General features: G+C 43.8%; 1 long non-coding RNA gene across 2 annotated transcripts in view; it reads right to left on the reverse strand.

The window, feature by feature from the left end:
• Nucleotides 1-1,367: 1,367 nt before the first annotated feature.
• The window catches only part of LOC149874766 (uncharacterized), a 90,193-nt gene continuing 76,418 nt past the window's right edge, over nucleotides 1,368-15,142 (reverse strand). For both annotated transcript variants that reach the window (XR_016438528.1, XR_016438527.1), the window contains 3 exons: nucleotides 14,834-14,947; nucleotides 11,088-11,186; nucleotides 1,368-8,012 (listed from right to left, as the gene is read on the reverse strand). This is a non-coding gene — a long non-coding RNA (uncharacterized LOC149874766). The remainder of the gene's footprint in view (nucleotides 8,013-11,087; nucleotides 11,187-14,833; nucleotides 14,948-15,142) is intronic.

A 15,142-nucleotide genomic window follows, 5' to 3' on the forward strand; every position in this document is an offset into this window, starting at 1 on the left:
TAGACATCTGAGAGCCCAAAGACACTTAAGGTCACAGAAGAAAATTTAGCTGAACACGTGCCCGGAGCTGCTGCCATTTCAGCTAAGCTCAGTTTTTCAGTAACTATTTCTCTCCTAAATCCACTTGAGATTCTCAAACCAGGTATCCCTGCACCTAAACACTGTGGGGCTATGGTAAATGAGTGCTCTGCAGTCATCTAACAAACACTGACAACATGGACAACAAAGCACAGAAGCCATGGCTACTTCTATTCCAAAATATAAGCAGTGATGGTACCATCCATCCTTTATGTAATAGCTTAATGTTTTGACCATTTACTTAGGAAGTGGAAAACCTGGGTTCTGGGCTTTACTCAGCCTAGGTGGAACTGCTTATCTATTGTTCATTAAAAAGTCATTGAATAACATGTTTTGGGAACAGGAACTAGAAACCAGAACTCTCTCCTTCTAGAATAATGACCCAATCATTGGGCTACAGAGATACTCTCCCTTTTGCTTACTCAGTCTCTGGCCCCACAGTTATGGTGTGTTTTTTACACAGTGTACCAGCTTCAAATGGAATGGTGAAGAGTGCCAATCTAGCCTGCAATTTAGTACAGAAGGGGTGAAAAGGTCTCGTATAATGCCTAACCTGTGGCCTGGTGGTTAGAGCACTGTGCAGAAGGCAGATGTGGATTTAAATACTACCTTGGGGAAAGGTGCCTAGAACCTGAGCCCCCCACTTCCTGAAAACTTTGAGAAACCATCCTGAAAAGCAGTTTAGTGAAAGGATAGTTTTAATAGAAGGATATTTTTATTCTTGTTGACATGTCAGTCAGTTCAGTTTCTTCCTAGAGCAGTTATAATTTGGATATATCAAATGTACTGTAGGCTAGTCTACATATTTACTGTATTTAGATGATAATTTGAATAAGAAATAAATAGAACATTATACTTTATCATCCTATGCATATTCACATACTTATAGCAGAATCTAATAATAACAAGTGTTAGGGAAACATTAATTTGAAGCATCACTGTCAGCTCTGTTCGTAATTCATCCCATTGCCTATATGGTGATAAATGTCACTTCCTGTAATTAACATCTATGATCAAACAATGTCAAATGATTAATTTGAATTATACAATTTTTAAGGCAACATCCACTAATACATTTGCTATTCAGGATGGTCCAAACAGGACAGCCTCTTTTCCTGAGCATACAAAACATATCAAAAATCTCTTTTTTGTAATGACATGCTAGTAATTGTAACTATGTTACTATTTTTTTCAATAACCAATAAATACCGCATTTCAATGTAGGGAAATTATTTCTATCAGACTGAGAATGTAGTGTGTCTTAATTGCAAATTAAATCCAATATTTCTGGCACAGATTCATTTTCAGATAATTTCCTAATGTTCCCATTTGTGAACAGCCATTATTTTTAAATTTATGGGCCCTAATTCATTTGAGAATAAAATAAAACAAAGGCAATAGAGTGTAAGATGACAGAAATAGTCTATCCAGTTTGTGTAGCCAGGTAACGAAGACAACTGTTTAGGAAAAAGTAAACAGTTCATTACTGAAATGATCAATCAGATAGGTGTGGTCAATAGATGTTCTAATGAATTTGTGCATACCATGCTTTTCTAAAAATGGTGGTATGCCAGGATCTCTGAAACACTAACTCACCATGCTCACTCAAAGAAGGTGTTCCTTAAATCCATCTTCCTTCTAGTCCCATACAGATGAAAGGAAGGGACAGCAGTAGCAGCTGCCTGATTTGTAACAGTATTTACAAATACTCCTTTTTATACCCTTTCACTCCTTTTTTCTATTTTAATATAATTTTTATTCAAGAAAAATTCCAAAGTCATATCCTGACCAGAGATGGATGACATACAGCAAATTCTCATGCAGCCTGATCAATAGTGTACCTTCTATTGTTTTTAATAGTGGACAATCAAATCTGTAACATGTTTACAAGACAATGGAAAGGGGAAGGGAGAAAGCATAACAAACACATGAAAAAAAAATATAAAAAACTTCTAAACCAGCTTGTTTGTTTCTACTTAAAGAAACACACAAATAATCCTATTAACATCTATATACACTCTGCTCCATTGTTCAACATGAAAGTAGAGGAAGAGAAAGCTCAAGCATGGCTGAAAAATAAGATCCTGGGATGAGCAGTGCAAAAACCAGGGAATGGGGCTTTAAGGATGCCAGTTGGATTCCAAAGTTGTTTCACAAAATCTTTAAGTGGATCTTTAAGTGGATTTTGGTGGGCTGAGGATGCCTCACTGAATCTCTTAGGATTAAGAAAATATTGAGACTATCAATTCTATCATCCTTGATAGGCTGATTTTCTTCATAGAGGGCAGGTCTACATGAGAGCCTGGTACTACTGCACAGTAGTGTGCCACGGGAAAAACTGTATTAGGCACAGTTATCATAACTAAAAAGCCATATGCCAGCACTATTGCTCAGTAACATCAGTTACTGCATGTTGATTTAGTTCTTGTTCATACAAATACTAAACTTAATGCACAGTAACTGCAGCACATTGATGAACATGCAGACATGCCCAGAAAATACAGATAAACATGTTAAGAGTAGGTTCATATGTGTGTTTGTGTTCTACCAGTAATGAACACATTCACATACCCCAAGGTCTCCCTTGCCTAGTTTACAGAATCACCTAGACCCACTGTATTTTAAAAGCAATCTACATTTGTCAATCCCAAAACACAGATTCATGTATATTAGGGTCGGAAGGGACCTCAGCAGATCGAGTCTGACCCCCTGCCCCGGGGCAGGAAAGATTGCTGGGGTCAGATGACCCCAGCCAGATACTTCTCCAGTCTCTTTTTGAAGACCCCCCAAGGTAGGGGGCAGCACCACCTGCCTTGGAAGCCCATTCCAGATTCTGGCAACCTTTACTGTAAAGAAACCATTGCTATAGAGCTCATAGGATTATCCACTGGCTGTTTTAAACTATTGTCAGTTTGTTGTATCTCTGTCAGTACCAATGTATTTTGTGGCTATTTAGTTCATGGCTTGGTGGCATGGCACTTTGCATACAAACTAGCCTCACCATTTTGGGCTCTCTGCACAGGCCTTGTATCCACCCATTGAACATTTCAGCTGGGGAAGAAAGATAACTTTAAGTCACACAGATGATTCTTATTACCCTTCTGGCCTGCTGTTACTGTAAACTGCTTGTACCTTCATCTTCCCCTCTCCACAGCCATTGTTATCCCAAAACAAGGCCATTGTTATCCCAAAACAAGGCAGTTTCCTGAAGCTCCATAATGACTGGACCACATACCCTCTTTTCTAACATAAGAATGTTTTGCCTGGTCTCTGATAAAGTCTCTTCATCCCTGCTCATTTATACTTTTCTTTTGACTTAAAACTATGTCTACCCAGCTGCAGCATCTAGCTAATTTATTTGATTAAATGTGTCTAAATTACCATCACCATCCAGGAGAAAGCATCTCAGAATAGGACCAAAGTCAAAATGTTCAGTGGGATACTGCCTTAACTTGACAGTTGGAAGTGCTAGCAAAAGAGCTGTTCTCAAGCCCTGTCTTCAAAAAAAGACTGAAAGGAAGCGCCTCTTGCCAATCAGGATTCACAATTATTAAAACATAGGGATGGCCACCCAAATCAGTCCTTTCTCACAATGTACATTTACCAGAAGTGGTAGTACTCTCCTTTTGTTCAGTTGCTCAAGCCGTCATGTATGTAGGAGACCTGGATTTAAATCATTTCACTACTTGAAGAGGCTTTCTCCATCTCACAAGAACTCCAGCTGCTAGGCTGTAGAATATTTTGAGTCTATTCACACCTCTGTTGAAAGAGTTCTTCTTTCACTGGGCCAAAGAGTGAGCTAGAAAGAGTCTACTGCCTAGTAATTAAGGAACACATCTGAGGGAAGGGAGGCTGAGCATCCAGTCCTTTCTCCAATTAATATTTAAATAGTGTATGATTACTGAGATTGTTCCAAAAGGAGAGATGGTGAAAATCTATTTCAGAATAGTCTATAACCTAGTGGTTCAGGTACTTTCCTGGAAGGTCAGATTTTGGGGTTAAGTGCTCAGAGGGAGAGTAATGATTTGAAATCAGGTCTCTCCATCCTGACTGAATGCTCTTGCTGCAGGAATATACCACCCACTACAGCTGCATCTCATGCAAGATTTGATCAAAGCATGCTACTATGATAGATTAGGATTTGCCTAGTTTGTGAATCATGACAGGATTTAAGTGTGAGACAGTCACCTAGTACTCTCAAGCCTGAGATGGTGGCATGGATGCCTAGAAGCTGACACTTAAGTGAGTAGTAAATTTTACTTGTAAAAGCTTAAACACCTATGGACTTTGCACCTTTCAGGGTTAGGCAGCAGCTGAGTGGGGTTTTGAGGATGTAAGGTTTGGATTTTGCACCTAACATGGTAGTTGGGTGCTTAAATCCTGTCTGATTCATTTTATAGAGCAAGCCTGAAGGGACAGCAAAACGCTACTCCTTAATTCAACAGAAGTATGCTGCTGAGCTGTGCAAGGAAATCCTGGAACATCCACCTTATAATAAAAAAAGTCTAAATTTTCAAATCCAGTACCAAGCACAGCATTTCTTTAGTCATTTAATTATGCCCTATGGTTTTTGTTGGAGTCAAATTTTCCTGTATGTTCTGTAAACTATATTGAATTTGATAACTTTAATGTGACAGAGCTATGGTATATAAAGTTTAGTATGGTTTGGTAATGGCACGCCCATACAAAAGGTTTTGCTTTTTATTTCTCTGATTCTATTATTCATGATTTAGTGCCAATATGTAAAACAAACTTTACATGTAAAGTTTGTTATCGTGCTAGCTTCAAATAGAAATCTCTGGGCTCAGCTTGCACCAAGCATTAAAATGAAATTTTCCTGTTTACTCTACCAGATCATCAATAGGACTACATGAAACTTAAAATTTCTATTTCATATGAAACATTGTTATTTAAACATTTGTTTCCATTAGTTCCATATCTAAGGGGCGTTGGGGGGGGGGGAGGAAGCAATATTTTACCTGTCCATAAAATAACATTTTTCTAATTTCTTGATATCAGAATTTTTTTTACATTTTTCCAATTAATTCAATTCAAACTATTTTCTCCCACAGGGACTTTCACTGAAATACATGCGATTTTTCTGACCAGTTTTACTCAGAAGTTAAAATGTGCCATTTCACCATGCTAAATAAATGCATATAAACTTATACAACTAAGAAGATAAATCATAACCCTTTGAAACTACCTTCTTGCTTCTATATGAAGCTACATAGCTTCTATAAAATTTAGTGGATTTCTCTACTTAAAACTACTGATAGATTTTTTTCTTTTTTTTTGGAAACTCATCATACATAATTAAATATAGGTATAAGTGTTTTCTGTAATTGAATGAAGATTATACTATTAGCTTTCATGGCTAGTTGGTGTAATTTACTTGGAAAGCGTAACCAGAGTCTATGAAATCTGGTCATTGCTAACAATTCAAGGCCATTCCATTCTGATCAAAGACAACAGGTATGATTGGGCTTTCATTTATACTAGTGTAAATCCAGAATTACTCTGTTTAAGCTCTTAAAATTGTTCTGGATTTCTATTGGCACAACTGTCAGCAGAATCTGGCTCTCTATCCCTGGCTTCTCCCACCGACGGTTCACTTAAGTGTTATTTAAAACAAATTTCCAATGCAATAAAGCCTCTCCCTTCTGTAAACGTAAATTATATTTAATATGCCTGGGAACATGTGAGGCTGCCAAAGTCTGAAGCAAGCCAGTCTTTATGACTTCAGTCCGTTCTCAGCCCTTGATTACGATTTGATTTCCTTTGGCATCAAAAGACAAACTATTTTAGTGAACAATGTTCTTCCTCTATCAAGAGTGAGATCTAGTTACTTGGCGGATGGCCTATTCATTTGCAGACAACATGTCCAGCCTCTTAGCAATAGCTTAACCATTGGCTTTGATTTAAAGCAGCACAAAGTGAGGAAAAGAGAACAGAATGTATATTGCTCACTTGAGAGGTTTATTGTTTAAAAGGTCTAGTTATCATTAGACGGTAGTACAACCTTTACACTGTCTTTTGTGTACTCTACCATCAGACATATGGCCACAGAGGGAGGCCAATAGAAATTATACTACTACTCTATGCAGTATATGTAATTTGTGCTACCCTAAATTTGGGGCTTTCTACAAATAAGAAATTGAATTTAAAGTGATGTTGTTAATAATTTTAACTATCAGACAAGGGGAAATAAAAATAACGTGCAGTGTGACAAATGAGTTCATTTACCTACTGTGGGAGTTTTGTAAAATTTAAGTATAGCATTCAAATGGAACATAAATTATAGTAAAATGTTCCCATGCTCCAAACCATTCTACTGTGTCACAAGAAGAAGGAAAATAATGCTTCTCAGAGCTGCTCACTTCACTGAGCTTTCATTAATGAACCTTCTAAATTTCTCTCTTGAACAGCCGTATCATACTCTGGGGTCTACGATAGCTTTTGGGGATGATTTATACTATTATCACTAATGAAGCATCCAGAATCCCCTTCCATACCATCATTTTAACTTCAGAATCTCAAATTTTACATTGCAATCACCAGGGAGGAGTCAGTGAGCTGACTTTGAATCAGTCAATTGTAACCACTACTTTTTCAATAACAGAGCTGCCATAGAACAATTTTATGGATTCCTTCCTTTTCTCCCCAAACCTTCACAGTTTTCTTAAGTTTTGCTAGATAGAGTTCCCACACATAAAGGTTAATGAATGCCTTCATACTGACTTTAATGACAGGTGAAAACACTCAGCAGTTCAGAGAAGGTTCTCAAGCGAGGAACATACTATTTTAATCAAAAATTAAAATCTTCCCATGGAAAATTTTGATGTCAATGAAATTTTGTTTAAAAAAATATTTTGAGTCAAACAATGCTCTGCTTTTTTTTCCCTTTTGACATTTCTTCATATCTAATATAGAAAGAACAAAATTTGTCAAAGATATCAAAACAGAACAATTCTATCAGGACAAAATTATTATTTTTATTCCATTTTGCCACAAGATTCAACATATTTGTTTTCATTCCAATTCAGAATGGAAACTGATTTCAAAATGTCAGAATTTCCCAACAAATGGACATGTCATGTTTTGATCAGTCTTACTCAATCAATTAATGAATGAATTATAATATCAGAATCTAAGAGAACGAAACTGAAAAACTTCGTCTCTTTCATTGGTAATGAAAGGAATCCCCAAACTAAAAAAAAAAAGAAGGGAGGGGGAAAGCATTGTGTAGTTGTAGCATGTCAGGTAAAGGGTCTAAAATAATTAGAAAAACAAAGTATTCATAGTATAAATAAATTACATGGCATATTAGGAAGCTGGGCAGGGTCAATTATTAATTTTTCTTCTCTCTCTGTGTATGTGCATATATACACATATACACAAATATAAAATTGCTTCCGAACAGAGAAACAAACTAAATCATAAGCACTATATCACTGTCATAAAGGACCAGGAGTCAACTTTTGTAAAGAAATAAGTTGGTCTTGAAAATTGTTACAATTTTCACAGAATAACATTTTTACTTAAATAATAAATAAAATAAGCTTTAAGAGTTTGTGGGTCTTCTAGGGTAAAGGAAAGTGTAGAATGGGATAAAAAACTGTTAAGAAGCTGTTATGTCCCATGTGGAAAATTCCTGTCATATTTTCTGGGGGGGAAAAAATCTACAGGATTTTTAAAAAATCATTCTCAACATTTGAGAGAGAATAATATTCCTCTTCTAAGTATTAGTAGGACAGTTAAAAAAAAAAAACTTTACAAGAAAGATCTCTTGTTATTAAATGTCCAAGTACTTCCCAGAGAATATTCATTCTTCTCATTGGTATCCAGTAGTCCTGTTACTTTGCGTTGTGTTAGAAGGAGCTCTCACACATTTCTGAAGTTGATGAGTACCATTTTCTCCCCCTCTCTCTGTCCTGGGAAGGAAGATTTTTTTAGAAAAACCAGTATTTGGTCAGATTTGCCCCACCTACGCTTCAAAATATTAACCAGAATTTAGCATGGAGTAGTTAAGAAATTTGTTTAAATGTACACATCAGTGCGTGTGGGTGTCTGTTTTAGGGAGACCTGAAGGTAAGAGTTATACATGGCTGAAACAGAGGTGAAAAGATGGGGCGGGGGGAGAAGCAAATATTCAGGAAGAAAACAGAGCTCTAGATGCATCATGAAACAAGGAACTTGTTAAAGCAGTGTCATTAGTAGTGTCATAAAGGCACTTAAGTAGCTTAATGCACACCCATCAAAAGAAGCTTAGATGCCAAAAGCATATAGATACCTACAGAATTAGGAAGCAACTAAGTGGGGGTTTGGGGAATGTCAGTGGTGCCTAAATAATGGACCTGGGTGTTTTAAAGAGGTAAATCATCACCCAGAGATGCTGCAAGTTTTTAGCAGCCAACACGGGGGAGGGTGGCAGTGGGGTGGGAAATTATACTGACCACTGGAGAGTGAGGCGTGAGGGATGAGGTAGGAGAGAGGAAGGGGAGAGGGAGAGGAATCCTACCTGCCCAGTCCCTTCTCACTTCAGAAGCAATTGCTATTATTTTAGCAGCATTGGCTGGGCTGCTGCTGCTGAGGTACAAACAATGAAGGCTGCCCAGGGGCCCTTCTGGGTACCCATTCATCCCTCACCCCCAGGGACATGTTTGATCCTCCCCTGGCAAAGTCCCTGAGGAAGGAGGGGCATCATTCCACTTTCCTCCCATACCCCCACCCCCACCAGATATCCTGCTCACCCTGGATTGCACAGGGCTGTGCATGTTGTGAAAGGACTCTTATTGGGAGGACTCCGTACTGTCACCCCATCTAAACCGGCACTCAAGAGCTGTTGCCCGGCACATACCCTGCCCTAGTTACACTACTACCAGTGCCTTTTTTGAGTCTCTAAGCTTCAAATAATGAAATATTCAGACTTTTGTAACACAGAAGACTGTTTCTGATGTGCATAAACAGCACAGACAGTGGAAGGCTGGGGCTAATGGGGTTTATCCCCCCAAATGTGGGGGGAGGTAGAGCCTCAAGGCAGCCTGGCCACAGGCTCTGAGAGGCTGCAACAGGAGTAGGGAGGGGTATGCATGCAGCCAGGATCATAGCCCAGCATATGAATCACAGAATCAATGAGTCAGTGCATGTGACTGTGCATTTGTCAATGCCGCAGTCCCTCAGCTTGCCCACCAGAATTGGGTGGGACACTGTGTCGAAGGCCTTCTGGAAGGCCAAGATGATGACATCGACTTCCTCCTTCACATCTAAGCTCTTTGTTACCTGGTCATAGAAAGGGACCAGGTTAGTCAGGCAGGATTGGCCTGGCACAAACCCCTGTTGGTTGCCCCTCAACATCACTTCCCCTGCAGGGCTCTCACAAATGTGGCGCTTGATAATTTTTTCAAAGACCTTCCCCAGGATAGAAGTGAGGCTGACTGGCCTGTAGTTGCCAGGCTCTTCCTTCCTCCCCTTCTTGAAAATAGGGACCACATTGGCCCTTTTCCAGTCCTCAGGGACTTGGCCCAAGCACCAGGAGTCCTCGAACAGCCATGTCAATGGCTCCGCAACGACACCAGCCAATTCCCTCAGCACCCACGGATGAAGGTCATCCAGGCCTGCCAACTTGGATATATCTAAGCCCTCCAGGTAATCCTTAACTAGGTCTGAACTAACAGTCGGGGGACTCGCATCCTTCCTGGGCCTCTCTACGCTATCACCCTAAAGCACCCCATTGTCAGCGGACAGGAACACGGAGGCAAAGAACTTGTTGAAGAGTTCTGCCTTCTCTCGCACATCCGTCACCAACTGCTCTGCCCTGCCTCGTAGGGGTCCAATGTTACCCCGAGACTTCTTCTTGCTACCTATATACTTGAAGGACTTTTTGTTATCCTTAAACCCAGAAGCTAATCTAAGCTCCAGTGCTGTTTTAGCCTCCCTTACCAAATCCCTACAAGCTCAGGTCAGGGAGGTGTACTCCTCCTTTGTCCCTGCCCCCTGCTTCCACCGCCAGTATGCTTTTTTCTTTGCCCTCAGGCCAGCCTGGATATCTGCGCTCAGCCATGAAGGTTTCTTGGACCCTTTTCCCGCCTTCCTGAACAGAAGAATTGCATCCTGCTGCGCCCCAAGGATAGCCTCCTTGGGGAAGGACCACCTTTCCTGGACCCCCCTACTAGCTACCCCCTCGGCTCCGAGTGCCTCCCTGATTACTGCCCTGAGCACATTGAAGTTGGCTTTCCTAAAGTCAAGCATTTGCGCTGTGCTACTTACCCTCCCCACCTTTCTCTGAATAGCAAACTGGATCATTTCATGATCACTGTCCCCTAGCCTCCCTTGTACTAGCACCTCCCCCACCAGGTCATCCCCAGAGGCTAACACCAGATCCAGTATGGCGTTTTCTCCAGTGGGGATGAGTACCTCCTGCACAAGGTGTAGGCCCTGTACGCATGTCAGAAACCTTCGTGAGTGGCTAGACCTGACTGACTGCTCCTCCCAGTTGATGTCAGCGTAATTCATATCCCCCATGACCACAACATCCTTTGCACACATGGCTTTCCCCAGCTGCCTGGAAAATTCCAGATCCAGCTCTTCCTCCTGATGTGGTGGCCTGTAGTAAACCCCTACCACCAGATCCCTCTCCTCCAACCCTTCTTGAAGTTTGACCCACAGGGTCTCAGTTAAGCCTTCCTCTGGTCCCATTTGGAAGGTAGAACTGGTATACTGTTCCCTAACATACAGTGCAACCCCCCCACCTTTTTTCCCCTTCCTATCTCTTCTAAACAACCTATGACCTCTATGTCTAATGCCCAGTCAAATGTTTCATCCCACCATGACTCCACTAGGCCAACCAGGTCGATTATACTACTTGCAAGCAGGAGAGCAAGCTCCTCCTGCTCGTTCCCCATGCTTCTTGCATTAGTGAAGAGACATCTTAATCCCCCTGAGGGAGCCCTGGGCACTCCCACTACCTGAGAGACAACTGGTCCCTTGGTATATACTTGAGCTCTTACCTGGGCAGGTCCTACACCTGGTTGAGTTTTCTCTTGCTCCTGTGGATCCCCATCCCCCGATGAACTTAGTTTAAAGCCTGCCAAAGGAGGTCAACTAGCCTGTAAGAAAACAAACTCTTACCTTTAGGGGAGAGATTGAGACCATCATGCCCCAGGACGCCCTCTGAGAAGATATATGGATCACTTCCCAGCACTGGCAGATAAGTATCAGTCTACTTTCCGAAGGGGAAGGGCCTTGGGGAGCAGATCAAGGCCTCTACGTTGAGGGAAGGAGTAGGGAGGAGACAAGGGTGGGAGCTAGGGTGAATGGGGCCCTGGCTGGGCTAGGTTACAGGACGTTCAGAGCCTGGGCAGCTTGTCTAGGGGGGCAGGGGTACTCTTGCCATTTTGCACACCCCAGGGGACACGTGTGTGGGATGGAGAAGGGCTGCTGTTGCATACTGGGCTCTGTGTCCTGCTTCCTCTGGAGCCATGCAATGCCATGTGTCTGCCGCTGCTGGGCTGCGCCATCTCCCCTGCTTGGGGGGAGAGCATGCATGCACTCAGCTACCCCACCCAAAATAATTTTTTCTCCCTCTGCCTACGATAAATAGAGAATAAACATACTGATAAACTAATTTGAAATTGTGACCTGAGTCAGGATATAACAAAAAACTGCGGAATTACAGACCAGTAAGTCTGACTTCAGTTCCAGAAAAGATCATGGAGCAAGTCATCAAAGAATCTAGGAACAGCCAGCATGGATTTATCAAGAGCAACTGATGGCTGATCAACATGACTTCCTTTTATGGCAAAGTAATAGGATCTTTGGTTAGGGGGAAAACAAGAATGTGAACTACCTTACTGTAGCAAAGCTTTTCATAGAATCATAGAAGTAGGGTTGGAAGGGACCTTGCAGATCTTCAAGCACGACCCCCCGCCTGGGCGGGAGAAAAAGACTGGATTCAGATGAATCCAGCCAGGTAGTCATCAAGCCTCTTCATAAAGATCCCCAGGGTAGGAGCCAGCACCACTTCCCTAGGAAGTTGGTTCCAGCTCCTAGCCGCCCTAACTGTGAAGTAGTTCTTGCGGATGTCTAATCTAAATCTACTCTCTAATAACTTGTGTCCATTGTTCCTTGCCATGCCAGGGGGCGCTAGGGGAAACAGCGTCTCCCCTAAACCCTTCTGGTCCCCCCTAGTGAGTTTATAGACAGTCACCAGGTCCCCCCTCAGCCTTCTCTTGTGACGGCTGAACAGGTTTAGGTCCCACAGTCTTTCAATGTAGGGTCTGCCCTGTAGTCCCCGGATCATGCGTGTGGCCCTCCTCTGGACCCTTTCAACGTTGTCCATATCCCTCCTGAAATGGGGCGCACAGAACTGGACACAGTACTCCAGCTGTGGCCTGACCAGCATCACATATAGGGGGAGGATCACCTCCCTGGCTCTACTTGAGATGCACCTGTGGATGCACGACAAGGTCTGGTTAGCCCTGCCAACCGTGACCTCGCATTGTCGGTCCATGTTCATCTTGGAGTCAATAATGACTCCAAGATCCCTTTCCACCTCCGTGCTCTCAAGAAGGGAGTTTCCCATTCTACAAGTGCGCTGCTGGTTTCTACTGCTTAAGTGCAGCACCCTGCACTTGCCAGTATTGAAACGCATCTTGTTTATGTCAGCCCACTCCTGTAACCTATCCAGATCTTGCTGCAGTCTTTCCCTCCCTACTAGCATGCTCACCTCACCCCAAATTTTGGTATCATCAGCGAATTTAAACAGGTTGCTTTTCACCCTGTCATCCAAATCACTGATGAAGAAATTGAACAGTGCAGGCCCAAGGACCAAGCCCTGGGGGACTCCACTGCCCACTTCCCCCCGGGTCGAATATGACCCGTCCACCACCACTCTCTGAGTACGACCCTTGAGCCAATCTGCAATCCATCTGACTGTGTAGGCATCAATGCCACAGTTGCCTAGTTTTTTAATGAGGATGGAATGGGAGACGGTGTCAAAGGCCTTGCTGAAGTCTAGAAAGACTACGTCCACAGCAACCCCTGCATCCAGTGCCTTTGTGACCTGATCATAAAAGGCAATCAGGTCGGTCTGACATGACCTACCCCTAATGAAACCGTGCTGGTTGCCCTTGAGCATCATCCCTGAAGCCGGCCCATCACAGATGTGCTCCTTGAGAATCTTCTCAAAGAGTTTCCCAAGGATAGAGGTAAGACTGACAGGCCTATAGTTGCCTGGGTCCTCCCTCTTCCCTTTTTTGAAGATGGGACCACATTAGCTATCTTCCAGTCATCTGGCACCAGGCCCGAGCGCTCGTAAAGCCGTGCCAAGGGCCCTGAAATAATCCCAGCTAGCTGCCTCAACATCCTGGGGTGGGGAGCATCTGGACCCGCTGACTTGAACACGTCCAGCCCCTCCATAAAGCTCTCTAACCCGGTCCTCCCCAACCTGAGGTCTGGAGGCATTCCCCTCAAGTCCATCTGGCACCCCAGCGGGGAAGTCCCCGTCCCTGCACAAGAAAACGGACATGAAGAATTGGTTACAGAGTTCCGCTTTCTCCTCTGGCGCAACCACCAGATTGCCCCGTGTACCTTGCAGGGGCCCCACGTTACCTGGTGCCTTCTTCAGCCTTCCTATGTATTTGAAAAAGGACCTTTTATTATCCTTGATCTTGGACGCTAGTCCTAGCTCTATGTCTGCCTTAGCTTTCCTGACAGCCCCCCTACACGCCCGAGCAGAGGTATACTCCTCTTTGGAGATAGGACCCCCCTTCCACTGGGTGTATGCCGCCTTTTTGGCAAGCAGGCATTCCCAGATGCCCTTCATGAGCCAGGGGGGCTTCCGGGCACTCTTGCTTCTTGTTGGGATGGACTCCCCCTGGGCCCTGAGTATCATTTTCTTAGGGAATGACCACACGCCCTGGACACTGAGTTCCCCTGCCCTCAAGGACCCCAGCGCCTCCCCCACTAGTCTCAACTTGTTGAAGCTGGCCCTCCTAAACTCTAGGGCTACCGTGTTGCTGCAGGCCCTTGACACCCTGCGCTGGATGGTGAATTCCAGCAAGCAATGATCGCTATCGCCCAGGGGGTCAAGAACCTGGAGGCCCCTTACCAGGTCATCGCCTGTGGCCAGGATCAGGTCCAACAGGGCGTTTCCTCTGGTGGGACTGTGCACCTCCTGGATTAAGTGGAGGTCCTGTATCTCAGCTAGGAACCTCCTGGAACGGTCCGTCCTGGCTGACTGTTCCTCCCAGCAGATGTCTGGGTAATTTAAATCACCCATGACAACTACATCCCTTGCCCTAAGTGCCTCTGCAAGTTGGCCCAAAAATTCCCGGTCCAGCTCCTCACCTTGGTTGGGGGGTCTGTAGTAGACCCGTACCCTCAAATCACTCTCCCCACGGTCCCCTTGAATCTTAACCAAGAGCACTTCAGCCTGCCCTTCCTCTGATCCCATTCTGCTGGCAAAGGATGTGTAGTGCTCCTTGACATAGAGTGCCACACCCCCACCTTTCCTTCCCTCTCTATCCCGCCTGTAAAGCCTATAGCCCCTAATGCTAACTGCCCAGTCACGGGACGAATCCCACCACGTTTCTGTTAGCCCTATGATACCTGGGTTTGAACTAGCTATTCTGAGGGCGAGTTCCTCCTGTTTATTCTCCATACTGCGAGCATTGGTATATAGGCATTTTAGGCCTTGCAAGACTGTGTGCGCCACCCCCCGTTTAGGGAGACTGTCTGGACCCCCGTTTCTTACCTTAGCACTCCTTGCCTTTGTCACCTGTCCTGCTCGGATGGCGTCTCCTTGTCTTCCTGCGGCCCGCTCCCCCGGTGAGGCTAATTTAAAGCTCGCCGTATGAGATCAGCCAACCTGGAAGAGAAGACATGCTTGCCTTTAGGAGAGAGATGAAGCCCATCCCACCCCAGCAAGTCCCCCGCCCAAAAGCATGGGTCATTATCAAGGAACCAAAGCCTGCCTGGTGGCACCAGCTGCATAAGCACTGGTTGACCATGCCAATGCAGGCCTCGTGTCCCTGTCCCTGCCTACTCATCGGAAGAAGAGAGG

This window comes from Crocodylus siamensis, chromosome 1, assembly GCF_052110815.1.
Source record: "Crocodylus siamensis isolate JL-2025a chromosome 1, ASM5211081v1, whole genome shotgun sequence".
Classification (NCBI taxonomy): Eukaryota; Metazoa; Chordata; order Crocodylia; family Crocodylidae; genus Crocodylus; species Crocodylus siamensis.